We start from the raw sequence: 20099 nt of genomic DNA, 5'->3' as shown, positions 1-20099 counted from the left end.
ATTCAGCAGCAATAAGCTGCCCATCCCTCTTCATAACTGATTTCTAATTTTCTCAGACAGCTCTTGTGCTTTGGGCATTCTCGCTGTGGTAATAATGTTTGTACACAAATTTTTGAATTCATCTCACTTCTGCAGAGGCAAGAATCCAGTAGGTCGGATCCAGAGACATTCTGTAAAAGTGCCTATCACAATGTCAGAGCTGTCCTTTCTCTAACAAAAGGGGATTTCCACAGTGCAGTGCTTGAAGATTGGGCTCTCCTTCCAAAGCTGCAGCCAAGAATGTGCTCCAGGACTTTCACCCTGAAAGGGACTGTTGCTTTTCTGGGGTTCTCCATGGGCTCAATGCAATGAGCTCATGGCGTGATGTGTTAGGGAAGGAGGGCTGGATTCAGCTCTCACTTGTGGGTGCCCAGTGCTCCCGGAGGTGCTGAATGGTCAAGTGATATCTGCCTGGGACTGTCTGCTGTATGACAGGACTGGTGACAGATGCCCACAGTGCAGACCCTGCAGGCAGAGGGAAGGGAGCCTGGAGAGTGGTTCATGTCACCTTCAGTGGGCTGGATCTAATGACACACTTGAACATAGCCTGAGCCATCTGAAATGCTCTGTGCTTGCTCAGAGCATCATCCATGGCAACAGACGCCTTGGTAGGGGGCTGTCAGGTGCAAAGATGCCTGTGCATCTGGGTCTGCTTCCCACCCTGACCACCATGGCCAGTGCAGAGTCACCCTGTGGCCCCAGGGCACCATAGCCCACTTTCTCTGCAGAGCAGCACTGCCAGGTTTTGCCCCGTGGGGAGCACAAGGGAGGGTCCGGGAAGAGCCAGCCAGCACTGATGCACTCACCTGCAGAAAGGCTCTCCGGGGAGCAGGGACATCCCTGGGGAAGAGAAAAGGAGCAATTGTGTGCTTGCAAGGAGCAATACATGAGAAAGAAAAATCCATTTCTATGTATGTCAGCTAAGGCAGGCTGCTGTGTCCCTGGGGCAAGAGAGGCTGCCTGAGGAGTCCCAGGGCAGGGACTCTCATGCTGTCCTGGAGAGAGGGGCTGGCACGGGGGGCTGCAGGCAGTCTGGGGTAGGGAATCTGCTGGACATAGGAACAAGGGAAAGAGCGTGTCACTGTCCTCTGTTTCCTTGTGCCACTGGGTCCCGTGCCAGCTTGGAGACTGATGGGGAGGCTGACATACCCCTGCCCCCCAGAGCTGCTGTGCCCACAGAGCGGCTGTGGCTTTGGTGTGAGTGCCACTGCGCTGCAGAAACACCAGCTACAAGCCCTGTCTGCAATCCCCACTGCCCCCTGCTGACCTACCGCCACCCTCGCAGTTCCCTGTCTTCTGTCCCCTCTCCCCATACTGTAGGGACCACTAGTGCAGCAGGAGCTGGCACAGCCTTGCAGCTGCTGCCTGGCCCCTGGCCCTCCCACCTCCCCCCATGATGGGGCTCCAGCTCCAGTCAGGCACCGGGTTCGGCCTCTCCCCCCACCTCCTGGTTTGGCAAGGCCATCGCAGCCTGCAGCCCAGCCACCCCAGCGCACTGTCCTGCACCCCCACTCCCTCTCAGGGAGCTGAAGCTGACCCTGCCCAGGGCACTTGGTAATTGCCAGGGGTGGATGGGGCGTGGAGGGATGGGTAGTGTGAAGGACAGTGGGGCAGGGTGAGCAGCCCCTCTTGGGGCCTCATGGCTGGGCCCAGAGGGACGAGAGCATTGGGCCAGCTGGGCTCCAGCTGCTGTTTTGACATCAGCTCCATGCCAGGAATATCAGAGTTTCTTCCCTTTGCTGGGGAACGGCTGGTGGTGGAGACCTCTGCTGGGCCCCATCCGGAACCAGGCAGTGTCCCATGGTGGAGGCAGAGAGGGACGAGGGGGTGTGGGGCTGGCAAAGGGCCACCCTTACCCTGGGTTGTGGTAGCAAGCGTGCAGGTAGCAGGGCGAGTGCAGTGGGACAGATGAAATATCCTGGCAGTTTCGACCAAAGAGAAGCAAATTAAAGAAAGGGCAGAGCTGGCAGACTACCAATGTTGGAGAGAGCAGTATGATCAATCGCCCAGGTACTGCAAACATTTTAAAACAATTAAAAAAAAAAAGGCATTTCTGCCAGTTGCCACTTCTGATTTACTCTACCTCTGATAGCATGGACAAGATTATGATTTTTTTAGTGATAGAACATGTCTTTGCTCATCTAAATTTTAATTAAAGCATTAGGACTCATGCTCAAGCACACCAATGAGGGTGACAAAAAAGCCAAAAAACGTTTCCATCGGCTTCAGTGGCTGCAGGATGAGGCCTGAGTTTGGTTTGAAAGAGAGAAGATTAGGGCTGAATGTTCTGCGGGTGACTGTAAACTACCTGATGACTTCTATGCTCTTCAGTAATATTTCCTAGGGTCACAGCTCAGACTACGACTCTGTTTTTTCCCTTGCATAATAGAGCAGACCTGTGGAGAAAGAACTGAGTGCAAGGAAATGCCAAGCTGATAATCCGGACAGCCTGGGGAGCCCACTGAAAAAGCAAGTGTGTGCACAAGCTCACAGCAAAGGTCTGGAAAAGCCAAGTGGCAGTGACTCACCTGAGGCACCAGGGATCCCAATCCCTGAGCCACAGGGCTGGATACGGCCTCCTCTGCTCATGATATTGGCTCATGATGCACCTCACAGAGTAAGCTAAATTTGTGGGGGAGAGGTCGAGGAAGAAAGTAGAAACAAAAGAGAGGGAATGAAGGCCGGAGTCCCACCAGCAAACGTCTCCAAATGCAGGTGGATTTACCCCCACTCTGGCAAGGCCATTTCTTCCGTGACCAGTGGCACTTGGGTGATGGAGGCCTTTTCCTGACACCCGTCATGAGATGGAGGGCAACAGGATTTGAGAGACCCTTCCAGCCAAGAGGGAGTTGCTGGGCACTCAGTCAAAGATTTCAGTGTGGGACCTTAAAGTCCTGGGTGGCTGAAGACTACGAGGTGCCTCCAGTGTTTGGCTCTCCCTTTTTGAACCAGAGAGTCTCTCTGCTCTCTCAGAAGGGGAAAGATGCCTTTCCCTGGGGGTCGATACCTGCTCGGTGCAAGGTCTCAACCAGAGTGATAGACCAGAAACAGGCTTATGGCTTGGAGTTGACTGTGAGGACATTTTTGCCTCAGTATGCAAAAGGCCAGCAGCAGGCATGTGGCTTGGTTGTTGATCGGGAAGTCACTGTTGCCTGAGTACCTGATAGGCCAGCAGCAGGCACAGGCATGGATGTTGATTGTGAGGTCACTGCTGCTTGAGTACCTGATATGACAAAAGTGGAGACTCTTCGGTGGCTCTGATGCTGATTGTGAGCTCACTTCCTTCTCTGTAGACAGTATGCCAGCAACAGACTCTCGCTTGCTGTAGTTTCTTGGGAAGTCACCTCGGTCTCTGCTGCTGATAGGCCAGAACCAGGTTGATGGCTTCCCTATAGATTGCAAAGTCACTTCTGCCTGAGCACCGGATTGCTCAACAGCAGGCACAGCATCAGCAAAGTCCCTCTGAGGTCACTTCAGTCTGAGCAACTGATCAGCAGGAACAGGGCTGTGAAATTGATTGTGATGACACTTCTGTCCCTGAAGGTGATAGGCCAGAAATACGCTGTCCTTGCAGGGCTGTTCCCTGCTTGCCTGGGGCACTCCAGGGAGACCGGAGCTGCCCCCAGGCTGCATGGGCAAAAGGGGCTTATGTGGGCTCCCACTGCCATGGATCCAGCAGGGTGCCTGAGTCCATTGAATGGACTCGTCACCAAGTTCATGCAAGCAGGGATTTGGCTGGTTTGTTTGGGATTTCTTGCACACTGAAAGAAAGAGGCTGCTGTTGCATTTAAAAGCAAAGATTTATTAGCCTGTACAAATGAACCGTGCACCACACACAACTATGAAAACAGAGTTCATGCAGTTATGTGGTGACTCTGTTGTTCTACACAAGTGCTCTGTCATGAAATTATTATATATGCATATGTATATATATGATAGATATAAAAATATATATACACACATATATATGTATATACATATATACATTTTATATATATTGTTTAGGTGTCTAGGGACTACAGAATGCATTCCTGATCATTATCTATTTTCATTCTTAGGAGACCAGTCGTTTTCAGCACTGGAGAAATATACTTAGCCAAATCTTGCTATTTCGGAGAGCTTGACAGAGACTTGTACAGTCTCCTTTGCAGTTTGGTAGGATGAAGACTTAAGAATATAGGGCAGCATGAAGATGCAAGGGACCTCTGGAGATCATCTAGTTCAACGCCCATGTTCAAGAATGCCATGCCAGCATTTCACCGTCCTTCCCGGGGGAAAGGTCCTTCGAACACAAATCCTCCTTCCTGCCCTCGGAGGCCAACTCTCATCTCCTCTTCACATTCCTTCTCGGGAGAACAGACAGGCCTCTCCCAACATTATGTTGGCCTCTTCCCAAGACCATTGCAAATTCCTGTACTGCCCTCCAGCTCACTTGCAGACCCTCACAGATCCATGGCACTGCATCTGAGGAGACGCAGGTCCCGCTGCACAGGCATCAGCAGAGCTCCACAGCACTGCTGGCCCCACACACAGCCTGATGGTCTCCTGAGAAATCCCTCCTCCACGACCCCTCCAACTCATCACAAAGGCATTCAGGGCACCCTTTAGTCTCTTGAGCCTCACAAAAGTTATGGAAGTGTCACAGGCATAGGACCTACATGCACCTGCTCTTTCCTCTACCTCCATGAATAGCTTATCATGCAAACTTCACACCCACAGAATATCCACAAATGTACATCTGTTGCTCACCTGAAAGAAAAAAGCAGCAGCAGAAACTTCAGGCAGTGTTTGCCCTCAGTTGCTCTCTGTGTCCAATGAGAGTTCTCAAGACACCTGACATGGTAACAAGGAGATCATCTCCTGGCTCACAAAGGCAGAAAACCTCTCTGCTGCTGAAAGGAGGAGCTGCCTCGAACACAAAGAGTCACAAACAGAAAGAAACACCAGCCACAGGGGCTTCCCTAGGCATTTGTTACAAATCAGAGATTGTAAATGCTGTCTTGCTAGGGTCATCACCAATCGACTTTTAGGAATCATCTAGATCATTGATATTCCAAAACCAGAAGAAATCTCTCTCTGACACAGGAGCAAAGCATGGTGTCCTCATGGAGATTAGCTCAGGTAACACAGTGGTGATCACCACAGACAAGATTTTCAGTTGTGCGTAGGCTGGCCCATGGCTGCTGCAAGGCATGAGCTTTCCACCCCCAAAGGTAGGGGTTCAGGTAGCAGCTGCTCTCAGCACAGAGGCTTGCTCTATCCCTGTGAAGGAGCACAGCAGTCTCACTGACTTGCACTTAGGGGGCATCATCCACCACTGGCAAAAAAAAACAAAAAAAAAAAAACCCAAAAAACAACAGCTTAGCCACCACTTTGCAGCCTCAACACGAAAATCTGTGCATCTGTAGCTTTTTGAAAGGAGGCATCAGAAACATAGTTCAAATGAGAGTTCCTCACCAGAAGGGGATCACAATGTTACTCTCACAGGGCATGTCCTGCTGCAGCTGCTGATGGATTGTTTCCCACATCATCTTCCTGCAGAAGGAAGGCATGTGATTCTGCACAGAAATACATGCCACTGAATAGGAATCACAGAATCACAGAATGGTTGAGGTTGGAAGGGACCTCTGGAGATCACCTAGTCCAACCCCTCATGCTTAAGCAGGGTCACCAAGAGCACGTTGTCCAGGATTGTATCCAGAGGGCTTTTGAATATCTCCAAGGAAGGAGACTCCACAACCTCTTTGGGCAACCTGTTCCAGTGCTCTGTCACCCTCACAGGAAAGAAGTTTTTAGTCATGTTTAGATGGAACTTCCTGTGTTTCAGTTTGTGCCCGTTGCCTCTTGCCCTGTCACTGGGCACCACTGAGTCGGGCCCCCATCCTCTCTACACCATCCCTTCAGATACTTACATGCATTAATAAGTCTTCTCTTCTCCAGGCTGAACAGGCGCAGCTCTCTCAGCCTTTCCTCATAGGAGAGATGCTCCAGTCCCCTAATCATCTTTGTAGCCCTTTGCTGGACTTACTTCAGTAGTGCCATGTCTCTCTTGTAGTGGGGAGCCCAGAACTGGACACGGTACTCCACACGTGGCCTCACCAGGGCTGAGCAGAGTGAAGGATCACCTCCCTCGACCTGTTGGCAACACTCTTCCTAATGCACCCCAGGATACCATTGGTCTTCTTGGCCACAAGGGCACATTGCTGCCTCATGGTAAACTTGGTGTCCACCAGCACTCCTAGGTGCTTCTCCACAGAGCTGCTTTCCAGCAGGTCAATCCCCAGCCTGTCCTGGTGCATGGGGTTATTCCTCCCTAGGTGCAGGACCCTGCACTTGCCTTTGTTGAACTTCATGAGGTTCCCCTCCGCCCAGCTCTCCAGCCTGTCCAGGTCTCTCTGAATGGCAGCACAGCCCTCCTGTACTGCATTTCACTGAAAGCCAGAGAAATTGAAGTCCCCCCATAAGAACCAGGGCCTGTGATGCATAAACTTCCTCAAGCTGCTTAAAAAAGATTGCGTCAACCTCCTCACCCTGATTGGGTGGTGTGTAAGTCCCATCACAAAGTCACCCTTCCTCTGATGCCCTCCCACAAGCTCTCACCCTGCCCCTTGTATATCCCATGGAAGAGTTCTTTACATCCCAGTTGCCCCTTCACACAAAGGCCATCCCCCTCTCTCCATCTTCCTTTCCAGTCTCCCCTGAAGAACTTCTACCTTGCCATCACAGCCCTGCAGTCATTCAAGTGATACCATCACTCAGGTATTCCAACAATGTGGCAGTCCTGAGAGAGCTGGTGTGTCTCCATCACCTCCTGTCTGTGCCCCAGGCTGCATGTACTTGTGTATATTTGGGCTGCAGAGCATCAGCTCTGGTGCAGAGTGCAGACTGGTCATGGTGAAACCTGTTAGCAAGAGCCAAGGACACCATGTGTGCAATGGCCCCACTTCAGAGCAGAGACATGCTGGTGGAGATAGCAGGTGCCAGTGTAATGGAGAAATGAGGTTCCCGCTAAGAGAGCATACTGTGCAGCACCCAAGGCCAGGGAGAAACAGAGCTGGCCCATGCAGTCCTGGCAGGAGAGGTGTTTGCTGCCTGAGTCGACACTGCAGCACCTTGGGGCTGGTGATGGAGGTGAACTACTCTCCTGGAAGGACAAGTTGCCACTGAAAAGTCCCTGAGCCTGTGATCTAGCTCCTCAGCGGACGTCATGGACATTTATGGAAGAGCAAATCCTGGATGCCATTTCAAGGCACACGAAGGACTGAAGAAGGTGATCGGGAGTAGTCAGCATGGATTCACCAAGGGCAAATAATACTCAGCGAACCTGATAGCCTCCTCTGATGGGGAGAGGAGTGGATGTTGTCTCCCTTGACTTCAGCAAGGCTTTCGATACTGTCTCCCATAACATCCTCATAGGCAAGCTCGGGAAGTGTGGTTTAGATGAGTGGACAGTGAAATGGTGGATTGAGAACTGGCTGAAAGGCGGAGCTCAGAGGGTTGAGCTCAGTGGTGCAGAGTCTAGTTGGAGACCAGTAGCTAGCGGTGTCTCCCAGGGGTCAGTACTGGGTCCAGTCTTGTTCAGTGTATTCATCAGTGACCTTGATGAAGGCACAGAGTGCACCCTCAGCAAGTTTGCTGATGATACAAAACTGGGAGGAGAGGCTGATACCCCAGAGGGCTGTACTTCCATTCAGAGGGTCCTGGACAGGCTGGAGAGAGGGGCAGAGGGGAACCTCATGATGTTAAACAAAGGCAAGCTCAGGGTCCTGCACCTGGGGAGGAATAACCCCATGCACCAGGACAGGCTGGGGGTTGACCTGCTGGAAAGCAGCTCTGTGGAGAAGCACCTAGGAGTGCTGGTGGACACCAAGTTTACCATGAGGCAGCAATGTGCCCTTGTGGCCAAGAAGGCCAATGGTATCCTGGGGTGCATTAGGCAGAGTGTTGGCAGCAGGTCAAGGGAGGTGATCCTTCCCCTCTACTCAGCCCTGGTGAGGCCACGTGTGGAGTACTGCGTCCAGTTCTGGGCTCCCCACTACAAGGGAGACATGGCACTACTGGAGTCAGTCCAGCGTAGGGCTACAAAGATGATTAGGGGACTGGAGCATCTCTCTTATGAGGAAAGGCTGAGAGAGCTGGGCCTGTTTAGCCAGCAGAAGAGATGACTGAGAGGGGATTTTACCAATGTGTATAAGTATCTGAAGGGAGGGTGTAGAGAGGATTTGGCCAGACTTTTTTCGGTGGTGCCCAGCAACAGGCCAAGATGCAATGGGCCCAAACTGAAACACAGGAAGTTCCATCTGAACATGAGGAAAAACTTCTTTCCTGTGAGGGTGACAGAGTCCTGGCACAGATTTCCCAGACAGGTTGTAGAGTCTCCTTCACTGAAAATCTTCAAAAGCCCTCTGGACACAATCCTGTGCAATGTGCTGTAGGTGACCCTGCTTGAGCATGGGGATTGGACTAGATGATCGCCAGAGGTCCCTTCCAACCTCAACCATTCTGCCATTCTGTGTGTGAGTCTGTGTCTGTGTGTGGGCAACTGGCTCCCACCTTCCATCTCCAGTGATTATAATGGGACCGTAGGCAACGAGGTCACATTTAGACATCTGTTGCACACACTTCAGCTTTGGCAAGAGCAATGCTACCTGCTGTGAGTTGGTGGAGTGCACAAGAGGGATCTGAATCCCCCTCCACCCCAGGGGCTTCTAACCTGGCATGAGATGCCCAGATTGACTCATCTGAAGTAATACCTGAAGAATGGGCAAACCAACTCCCTCCTTGTCCTCATCTAGGTTTCCTACACAGTTAAGAGATGGGAATAGTGGCTGCCAGAGTGGGATATTCCCACCTTTCTTAGATAACCATCCTCTGATGAGACAAATTCTAATGCTGCAGTCAGGCTGTCCTTGTTTTTCAGAGAGAGACCATAGGTGATTATTTTAGCCTGCTTCAATGAATATTTCGCAGGAGGAGGGAGCAAAAGGACAAATAAAGGCACGCCTCCAGCTGTGCCACTCTTCCCGAGCAGGGCCAGGCTCCTGGGATGGAGGCAGCTCCTGGCAACCTGGCAGCACTGCCAAGAGACAGCTGTGTGCAGGAGCAGCTCCTCCGCAAAGAGCAGCAGGGTTCCGGGCACTTCCTACAGGTGCCAACATGAGACAAGCAAGATGAGCGAGACAAGTGAGACAGAAAGAAGTTAAAGATGTTCAGGGCTGGGAGAATGGCTGAGAGCTCAGTGGTGGAGAAATCTTCATAGCCCCTAACACAGTAAGTGTCTCCCTGCAGGGCAATGCCCACGAGGTACCCGGAGGAGTCCCCCAAAGCTACCACATCCCTTGGCCAATAGGATCTGTCAGGATGGCTCTCCCCATTTCCCTTGTGTGGAGCAGGAGGTGCTTTAGAGCAGCGATTCCCTGCCACACCATCACAGGCACAGGGATGCTGCAGGGGAGTGCAGCTGGCGTTTGCATACAGATCTGCCCAGGGCTGTGATACAGAGCCATGTCCCTGCACCCCAGGGTGCTGTGTGCCTGGGGCAGTGACTCTGCCACCTGCGAGGGTCAGCACTCAGCCTGCCTGGGGAACTCCCCCCAGCACTGCGGGGAGAAGCTGTGGCTGGAAGGAGAGACCCCCTGCAGGGCAGGTTCATTCTCCGTTTGAGAGGGTGCTGCATGGGTCAGGGCTGTCACAGCTCCTGCTCACTTCCAGGACATTTCTGGAGGGTCCATTTCAAAAGGAAGGTCAAGGCCAGAGATACCTGAAAGTGATGGAGCTTTATTGAGTCTATGCTTTCAGTTTTGTTCTCTTTGGGTGGGGTGCAGTGTTATTGATTGGTCAGGCTGAGACAGAGGACTGAGACTCCAGAACAGCGACACTGAGAGAGCAACAGTTGTGGGCGGAACTCAGCAAATCTCTTCAACCACCCCTCAGCCTACAGATGGAAGCAGCATCACCTTCCCAGCCTCAGCAAGGTTTGTCTCACCTGCTCCTTAGCTCCTGCAAACTCAGCCCAGGGGTCCCTGGGCAGTGCCCTGCTGCTGGGAGAATTCTGCAGGGCAGAGCTGAGCGCCCATCAGGTGGGATGGGGTCTGTGAGCACTGACAGAGGAGAGACGTGGGGACAGAGAAACAGCTCCCTGCAGGAACAGCTGCAGGCAGCAGAGTCATGGTCAAAGCGTGAGACGAAACTACAAAATCCAATGCCTCCTCTCCTCTCCCACCCAGCACAACCCTCTGCCCTCCAGGCTGTGGGTCTGTGGCATGAGTCGTTTCCTTGGCAGCTGGACTTCCAGGAGAGGAGAAACTCCGCAGTGTCCCCTGTCTCTCCCTGTCCCTTCCTCCTTCAGCAGAAATATCATGGTATTGCTCTGTGTTTCCCACTTGTCCATGCTGCTCTTGTTCTTGCCCTGGGACTCTCTGGGCAGGGGAGGGTTAAGATGCAGTTCAGACACTGACCCTGAGGATCCTGCCATGCAGATGTGTCCTTGATACTGAGGTGCCCAAGTCCCCCTCTAACCTGTGCAGCTCTGAGCAATGCAGTGGGGGGGACTGGGAATGAGCCAACTCTCTCTTCAGGACACCCCATCCTTAAAACATTCAACCATTTCTCTGGGATGTCTGGCTGGGCTGCAAGCTGTCCTCCAGAAGGGCACAGCTTTCCCATTGCATTGTGGTATTATCTCCATGCCCCATGAAGAAGCCACCTAGCTACTGAGGCCACGGAAATGCTGCTGGGAGGCTGGATGTGGGCAGCTGGAATGAGCCCGATGTGTTCCTGGCTAGAAGGGGAGTGCTGAGACCCCCCTCAGATGCTCTGGGAATGGGTGTTGATCTATGCTTTGAAACTAGATTCCTCTGCTCTCAGTGGTGTCATTTCTTTCTAGGGTAACGTGAGTACAATTGTCCTGCATCTCAGAGGTGTGAGCACAGGGCAGCTGTGAACAAGGTGGATAGACAGGGCAGCTCTCCTCCCTCTGCACTAAAGCCCTAGTGAATCTTTTTGCCTCTCAGGAGTCACAGTGGTTCACTTGGCGAACAGGAGCAATGCTGAGGATTTCTGTCTCCTCACAGCAAACTCAGCCAGCACAAAACAGCTCAAGTCATGGAGCTCAGTGACCGTTCTGCTGAGATGGGGAGAGAAAAAGTGTTTGTTGCGGGAGAGGGGGTTATGAGAAAGTTGTTCTCACAGCAGCGTGTCCTAACTTGTCTACATGTCTTCTTCCTTGAACAGTCCCCCTGTGCCCCAAGAGAATAAATGTCCAACAGCAGCTCCCCCACCGAGTTCCTCCTCCTGGCATTCACAGACACACGGGAGCTGCAGCTCTTGCACTTTGCGCTCTTCCTGGGCATCTACCTGGCTGCCCTCCTGGGTAACGGCCTCATCATCACTGCCGTAGTCTGCAACCACCGCCTCCACACCCCCATGTACTTCTTCCTCCTCAATCTCTCTGTCCTGGACCTTGGCTTCATCTCCACCACTGTCCCCAAATCCGTGGCCAATTCCCTGAGGGACACCAGGGCCATTTCATACTCAGGATGTGCTGCCCAGGTCCTTTTCCTCATTTTCTCTCTTTCAGCAGAATGTACTCTTCTCACTGTCATGGCCTATGACCGCTTTGTTGCCATCTGCAAGCCCCTGCACTATGAGACCCTCATGAGCAGCAGAGCTTGTGTCAAAATGGCAGCAACTGCCTGGGCCAGTGCTTTTCTCAGTGCTGTCGTGCACACTGCTAATACATTTTCAATACCACTCTGCCAAGGCAATGTTGTGGAACAGTTCTTCTGTGAACTTCCCCATCTCCTCAAGCTCTCCTGCTCAGACGCCTACCTCAGGGAAGTTGCTGTTATTGTATTTAATCTTTGTTTAGCCTTTGGGTGTTTCGTTTTCATTGTGCTGTCCTATGTGCAGATCTTCACTGCTGTGTTGAGGATGCCCTCTGAGCAGGGACGGCACAAAGCCTTTTCCATGTGCCTCCCTCACCTGGCTGTGGTCTCCCTTTCTGTCAGCACTGTCATGATTACCTGCCTGAAGCCTCCCTCCATCTCCTCCCCAGTTCTGGATCTGGTGGTGGCTGTTCTGTATGCGGTGGTGCCTCCAGTAGTGAACCCCCTCATCTACAGCTTGAGGAACAAAGAGCTCAAGGATGCGCTGAGAAAATTGGTTCAGCGGGTACAATGTCAGCACCAGTAACTGTCCTGTGTGCATCTACTCCTCCTTCCCAGGGTAGCTGGCATCAAGGCTAGGTGGTGTTCAGTTCTTGCTTCCTTGCTTTTCTCTGTTACATTCATGTTAAAAGAAAAAATGTTCTGGCTCATGCCACTTGTCCTCAGGAATCTTTCATTTGAATCTGACCCAGAGACCTTGTTGAAGCAGGAAGGCAGGCTTCTCCCTTCACCTCATAACCTTCACCTCATAACCTGCTAGTCTGAGCTCACTCAGATGCTCTCAGGGCAGTGCGGAGAGATTCCCTCTGCAGTGTCTCTTTTGGCAATGATACCAAGGGAGTTCGGGGGACACAGTCAGACTGAGATGAGTAAAGATGGGGTGAGACCATGGGTCCCATGTCCACTAGGAAAATTAAGCTCCCCTGGCCACAGTCAGGCTGTGATCTCACACTCATCTCCTGCGAGGGTGGCAGCCAGGTGTCACTATGGGCTGCTCCCTTCCCTCTACAGTGCTCCAGGCTCACAGGGGAGTGGGAGTGGAGGGGAGGAGAGTCTGGATGCAGCCTGTGGGGACAGACCCTCTGCTCTTCAGGACCATCCCCTCATTGCTACAGCAGGCATTTCCTGGCTGCAGCCTTCGCATGGGGGCTGCAGCTTTCCTGGAGACACTTCCCCTCACAGCAGCAGGACTTTCTCTTTTCAGGGCTGTTCTCATTTCCACACTGTCCTGTTGTGCTCTGGTGTGTGTATACAGCCCAAGAGTTCTCACAGCGTGGTGGTGTTAGGGTTGTGGTTCCATGTGCATTCCTGTGAGTACAGTAGAGGCAGGAGCAGGTAATGGGCACCTTTAAAACACAAGGGGATCTCCTCAGAGGCATGCCTGAAGTCTGGCCTTTCTTCAGAAGAGGGAGTCAAAAATATGCCCAGGGAATAACACCATGAAAGGGCCTGCTGCTCTGCCTGTGAACTCCATGGACTCCAGAGGATAAGCTCAGAATCCCAGTGTGATCTGTTAGGGACCACAGTCTGGATCCAGGGCTTATTTCTTGGTGAGCAGTGTCAGCGGAGATGGTGAATGGTCTCTGAAATGCCTGCCCCAGGGGTGTCCCACAGGTGACAGTGCTGATGACAGATGCCCATCCTGCTGGAGGGGAATCTGAGCCCCCAGGAGAGCTCAGAGGATCTCCGGGGACAGCGTGTGACTGGGGGTGGGCAGTGAGTGGAGCCTCACAAAGTGAGGGACTGTCCATGGTGGAATAACCAAAAGGTAAAGGACTAGTTGCATATCTGCATAGGAAAATGAGGTCTCTGCAAACCCTGGAGAGGCAGTGGAGGCCCGGGGAAGGGAGACTGCAGAGTGATTCATGCACCCTTTGCGAAACACCACAGGCTGGAGCTAGTGCACACCAAAACACATCTCCTGCCATTGTAAATGGCCTGAGGTCACTCTGAGCACCATGCATGAGCACAGACAAGTGTCTGCTGTATTGGTGGTGTTGAGCCATGTCTGGCCAGGCCTTCTTCCTGCCTGAACCGGTACGGCCAGGGCAAAGCCAGGAGTCACTCTGTGGCCCAACAGCCCACTCACTCTGCAGAGCAGCACTGGCAAGCTGGGGCCTTGTGGGGAGCACAGGGGAGGGGTGCAGGAATGGCCGTGCAGGCTAGCATGGACAGACTCAGCTGTGGAAGGGCTCTCTGGGGAGCAGGGACGCCCCAGGAAAACAGCAGGGCCACATTCGGAGAGGGAGAATGAGAATGAGAAGCAGGCTTCTCTGAGCATCAGCTTGAGGCTGGCTGGGGCAGCAGGAGGTGCTGGAGGGGCTGCAGGGCCAGGGCTCTCATGCTGTCCTGGGGAGCTGGGTGGGCATGGAGTGGCTGCAGGCAGACAGGGAGGGGGATCTCCTGGGCACAAGAGCAGGGGAGACACAGAGTGACTGGCATCATTGTGGTGCCTCCTCCCCTTTGTCAGGGAGCTGCTCCCCTTGTCCTTGGGCCTTCCCAGAGTTCTGCTGTGGACATGCAGAGTCTGGGGGATCTGAGCACCCAGCCCCTGCCCAGCCCGGGCTGGGCACCACAACGAGTGTTAGCAGAGCGCTGTACTGCAGGATCTACCAGGGTCTGGCCCAGAAGAGAGACCATGCAAGGCTGGCCTTTAGTTGGTTCACTGCCAGAGTGCAGCAAACAGAGGCAGTGAACACAGGCAGCAAACACAGGCACCAATTTAAACAGCAGTTCGCAAGAAGGCACCTTTGTTTCCAATCCCTGCAGTGTACGCCTCCTCAAGTATGGTCATGACATGCCGCAGAGCACATTCCCCAGTAGCCGTTGGAATAGCTGCGTCTTCTGTGTCAGAGGCTTGGACCCAGACAAACCTTCTGACAGTGGATGCAGCTCTACAGGTCTCAGGCTGCAGGGAGTGCTTGGGACCTCTCCAGGTGGCCTGGGCTGACAGTCAGCTCTCCTGCAGGAGGTGTGCTGCTGTTGACGAGCTGTGTCATCAGGTAAGGGAGTTACGGGAGGAGGTCAGTAGGCTGCATAGCATCCGAGAAAATGAGCAAGAGATAGACAGGGTATTCTCAGAGACTGTACAGCTCCAGGAGTCCCAACCCCCCACAACAGTGGAGTTGCTGGAGGGCTCTGCGCCGTGTGAAACTGTACCTAACACTGTAGAAGGCATCTGGAAACTGGTCACTTCTCGTAGGACGAAAAAGGCTCCTACTCCTTTCGAAGACTTGCAGCTGAAGAACAGGTGTGGTGCCCTCCAGGATGAGGAGGAGGAGATGGGCATAGCTTCAAGGGAAGTAATTGAGACAACAGACCCTGCACCCTGTGGGAACACCCGGAAGAAGTGGCGAGTGATTGTTGTGGGTGACTCCCTGCTGCAGGGGACGGAGGCACATATCTGCCGACCTGACCTCTTATCTAGAGAGGTTTGTTGCCTGCCAGGGGCTCAAATAGGACATGTCATGGAAAGACTGCCAAGGCTTGTCCACTCGTCACACTATTACCCCCTGCTGCTCTTCCATGCGGGCACTAATGATACCAAGGGCAAATTGGAAACCATCAGACAGGATTTCAGAGCTCTGGGGATGGTGGTAAAGGGTCTGGGAGCCCAGGTCATCTTCTCAATCCTGCCAGGGAGGGGAATGGATGAGAGGAGGAGAAGATGGATTTTTCCAAGTTAACAACTGGCTGCGCCGCTGGTGTTGGCAACAGGGTTTTGGTTTCTACAACCATGGGACCCTGTTGGAAGATCGACAACTGATGGGGAGAGATGGGAGCCACCTCACTAAGCGGGGCACGCGTGTCTTTCTTTGCCAACAGGTTGACCAACCTGGTAAGGAGGGCTCTAAACTAGGAAAGATGGGGGAAGGGGAGAGTTATAGTGACAGGGTAGTTGGCAAAATGTGCCTCAAGTCAGGATGCCTCCAGCAGGTGCATGCAGCCGGGGAAGTGTGCATGGGATGTGGCTATGGAGGATCCTCTTGTATCCCTCCTGGGAAACCTGCATGCTCCATCACCTCTCTCAAATGCCTGTACAACAATGCACGCAGCATGGGGAACAAACAGGAAGAACTAGAGATGTGTGTGCGGTCTCAGGGCCATGATCTCATTGCCATTACAGAGACATGGTGGGATAGCTGGCATGACTGGAGTGCTGTCATGCATGGCTATGTGCTTTTAAGGAAAGACAGGCCAGGAAAGCGAGGTGGTGGAGTTGCTCTTTATGTGAGAGAGCAACTGGACTGTATTGAGCTGTGCCTAAGGGGTGGATGAAGAGCGAGTTGAGAGCTTACGGGTAAGGATTAAAGGGCAGGCTAGCATGGGTGACACTGTTGTGGGTGTTTACAACAGGCCACCTGATGAGGAAGAGGAAGTCGATGAGGCCTTCTACAGACAGCTGGAAGTAGCCTCACGATCCCAGGCCCTGGTTCTCATGGGGGACTTCAACCACCCTGATATCTGCTGGAGAGACAACACAGCTAGGCACAAAAAGTCCCGGAGGTTCCTGCAGAGCAGTGATGATAACTTTTTGACACAGGTGGTGGAGGAGCCAAAAAGGAGAGGTGTGCTGGTGGACCTTGTTCTAACAAACAAGGAAGGGCTGGTTGGAGATGGGAAGGTCGAGGGCAGCCTTGGCTGCAGTGACCATGAGATGGTGGAGTTCAGAATCTTGTGAGGAGGAGACAGGGCACTGAGTAGGATCGCAATCCTGGACTTCAGGGAGCAAACTTTGGCGTCTTCAGGGAGCTACTTGGAGGAATCCCATGGGTTAGGGCCCTAGAAGGAAGGGGCGTTCAAGAGAGCTGGTTGATACTCAAGCATCACTTCCTCCAGGCTCAAGAGCGGTGCATCCCTATGAGAAGGAAGTCAAGCAAAGGAGGCAGGAGACCTGCATGGATGAGCAAGGAGCTCCTGGCAAAACTCAACCAGAAGAAGGAAGTATACAGAAAATGGAAAGGGGGACGGGCCACGTGGGAGGAATATAGGAACGTTGTCAGAGTATGCAGGGATGCGATGAGGAAGGCTAAGGTCCGTTTGGAATTAAATCTGGCGAGAGATGTCAAGGACAGCAAGAAGGGCTTCTTCAAATACATCAGTAGCAAAAGGAAGACTAGGGAAAATGTGGGCCCAGTGCTGAATGGGGTGGGTGCCCTGGTGACGAAGGACGCAGAGAAGGCAGAGTTACTGAATGCCTTCTTTGCTTCAGTCTTTACTGCTCAGGCCAGCCCTCAGGAACCCCAGACCCTGGAGGCAAGAGAGAAAGTCTGGAGAAAGGAAGACTTTCCCTTGGTGGAGGAGGATTGGGTTAGAGATCATTAAAGCAAACTTGATACCCACAAATCCATGGCCCCAATGGGATGCACCCACAAGTGCTGAGGGAGATGGCGGATGTCATTGCTAGGCCACTCTCCATCATCTTTGAAAGGTCATGGAGAGCAGGAGAGGTGCCTGAAGACTGGAAGAAAGCCAATGTCACTGCAGTCTTCAAAAAGGGCAAGAAGGAGGGCCCAGGAAACTACAGACCAGTCAGCCTCACCTCCATCCCTGGAAAGGTGATGCAGCAGCTCATGCAGGATGTCATCTCTAAGCATGTGGAGGAAAAGAAGGTGATCAGGAGTAGTCAGCATGGCTTCATCAAGGGCAAATATTACTCAACGAACCTGTAAGGCTCCTCTGATGGGATGACCATCTAGGCAGATGAGGGGAGAGCAGTGGATGTTGTCTCCCTTGACTTCAGCAAGGCTTTTGACACTGTCTCCCATAACATCCTCATAGGGAAGCTCAGGAAGTATGGGCTAGATGAGTGGACAGTGAATTGGTGGATTGAGAACTGGCTGAAAGTCGGAGCTCAGAGGGTTGTGCTCACTGGCGCAGAGTCTAGTTGGAGGCCTGTAACTAATGGTGTCCCCCAGGAGTCAATACTGGGTCCAGTATTGTTCAGCTTATTCATCAGTGACCTGGATGAAGGCACAGAGTGCACCCTCAGCAAGTTTGCTGATGATACAAACCTGGGAGGAGGGGCCAATATACCAGAGAGCTGTGCTGCCATTCAGAGGGAGCTGGACAGGCGGGAGAGGTGGGCAGAGGGGAACCTCGTGAAGTTCAACAAAGGCAAGTGCAGGGTCCTGCACCTAGGGAGGAATAACCCCATGCACCAGCACAGGCCAGGGGCTGACCTGCTGGAAAGCAGCTCTGTGGAGAAGCACCTGGGAGTGCTGGTGGACAACAAGTTAACCATGAGCCAGCACTATGCACTTGTGGCCAAGAAGGCCAATGGTATCCTGGGGTGCGTTAGGAAGAGTGTTGGCAGCAGGTCAAGGGAGGTGATCCTTCACTCTACTCAGCCCTGGTGAGGCCACACCTGGAGTACTGTGTCCACTTCTGGGCTCCCGACTACAAGGAGACATGGCACTACTGGAGTCAGTCCAGCGTAGGGCTGCAAAGATGATTAGGGGACTGGAGCATCTCTCGTATGAGGAAAGGCTGAGAGAGGTGGGCCTGTTTAGCCTGGAGAAGACAAGACTGAGACGGAATCTTATCAATATGTGTAAGTATCTGAAGGGAGGGTGTAGAGAGGATTTGGCCAGACTCTTTTCAGTGGTGCCCAGCGACAGGATGTGATGCAATGGGCACAAACTGAAACACAGACAGTTCCATCTGAATATGAGGAAAAACTTCTTCACTGTGAGGGTGACAGAGCACTGGCACAGGTTGCCCAGAGAGGTTGTGGAGTCTCCTTCTCTGGAGATATTCAAAACCCGCCTGGACGCGATTCTGTGCAATGTGCTGTAGGTGACCCTGCTTGAGCAGGGGGGTTGGACTTAGATGATCTCCAGAGGTCCCTTCCAACCTCAGCCATTCTGTGATTCTGTGACTCTGTGACATGCAGTAGCTAGTCCAGTGGAGTGCCCGAGTACGTTATGGCCGGAGCAAAGGACCCATGATGAGAGGCCAAGGGCACTGGATCGGTTCAGCTGGGAGAAGAGGAAGTGTAGAGGGATCTTACTGCTGTCTGTGGCTGCCTAAAGGGAGGGTGTTGAGAGGATGGAGCCAGACCCTTCCCAGAGGTGCCCAGGGACAAAACAAGAGGCAGCAGCACCAGCTGCAGCAAGGGGAATTCCCATCCGAGAGAAGAAAAAACTTCCCGCCATTATTAGCGTGGCAAGTACTTGAACGGGCACCCTGTGTCGTGGGGGAATCCCTCACAGTGGTGCTGGGCTGGAAGCTGTGACAGGCAGGGGCTAATGGATTTGGCCAGGTGCATGGCACAAAGGGCCTTGCTGGCTGGCTGTATGATGTGGTGGCTGCTGGGCTGCCCCTTCCCTCCTCCCTCTGCACCCATGCGCAGGGCAGATGGCAGGGCAGGGGATGGAGAGGACATCAGGCCTTTGTGCACAGGGTGCAGTCACCTCAAGCAGGCTGAAAGGGAGAGGCCTGGGCCTCTCCCCCATGGGAGAAAATGCAGGGGGCAAAGGGCTGAGGGTGAGAGCTTGGCTTGGCTTGGCACCACGGGCAGGCAGGGTTGGTGGTCCATGGGAGGGGGCATTTCTCTGCACCCACTGCGCACACCCCAGGGCTCATGTGTCCGGCTCTGTTTGGCTGTCAGTGCTGAATTCGTGCCCCAGGCTCACCTGGTGCCAAGGGCCTCCAGCCAAGGGAGAAGACCCTGGGCTGGCTCCCAGGGGCACTGGTGGGGCAAGAAGCACACTGCTGGGGTCGCTGGCTGCCTCTCCGGCAGCTCCTCTGCAAGTGCTGGGGAGCGAGCAGAGCAGGGGACTCTTAGAAGCCCCTGACTCTCTGACGATGTTCAAATCTGGCTGTCGTGAACCCTTCCTTGCCCGGGGCCCCAGCCTGGCCCCCATGCCTGGGGCAGCTGGGGCAATGGCCCCACCAGTAGTGCTGGGGCCCCCAGGGGTGCTGATCACTGCTGTGGGGCAGTCGCTAGCAGGCCCTGCTTGCTGCCACCTGGAGAGCTCCTCAGGAAGTGCTGCTGCCTCAGGCACGTGTCTCTTGGGGTGCATTTCATCCCTGCCAAGGTCTTGCTGAGATCTGCTCTGTGACAAGACATCCCTATTTGTGGTGTCAGCCACAAGGTTCATGGTTTTGTCAGGCTCTGTGCTCTGGTCCTGGGCTCTGCTTGCTGACGCAGCCAGGCTGACTGTGTGTGCAGACAGCCCCTGCGTCACAGCCATGCTGAGCTCTGATGCAGCTTCACCCATGTCTGGCTGGGACGGCCGCCCACCAGGTCCTGGGCTTGCAGCCTAGCACGGCTCAAGGCTGCCACCAGCAGCCGCCAGACTGTGTCCTGCAGGGCTGCGGCAGGCAGTGCAGGGCTGTGTGGGGCAGGTGCCCAGCTCTCAGCCCTCCCTGCCATGCCTGGTTCATGGA

The sequence above is a fragment of the Apteryx mantelli genome, chromosome 23, assembly GCF_036417845.1.
Source record: "Apteryx mantelli isolate bAptMan1 chromosome 23, bAptMan1.hap1, whole genome shotgun sequence".
NCBI lineage: Eukaryota > Metazoa > Chordata > Aves > Apterygiformes > Apterygidae > Apteryx > Apteryx mantelli.
Note: the sequence above shows the minus strand (reverse complement) of the source record.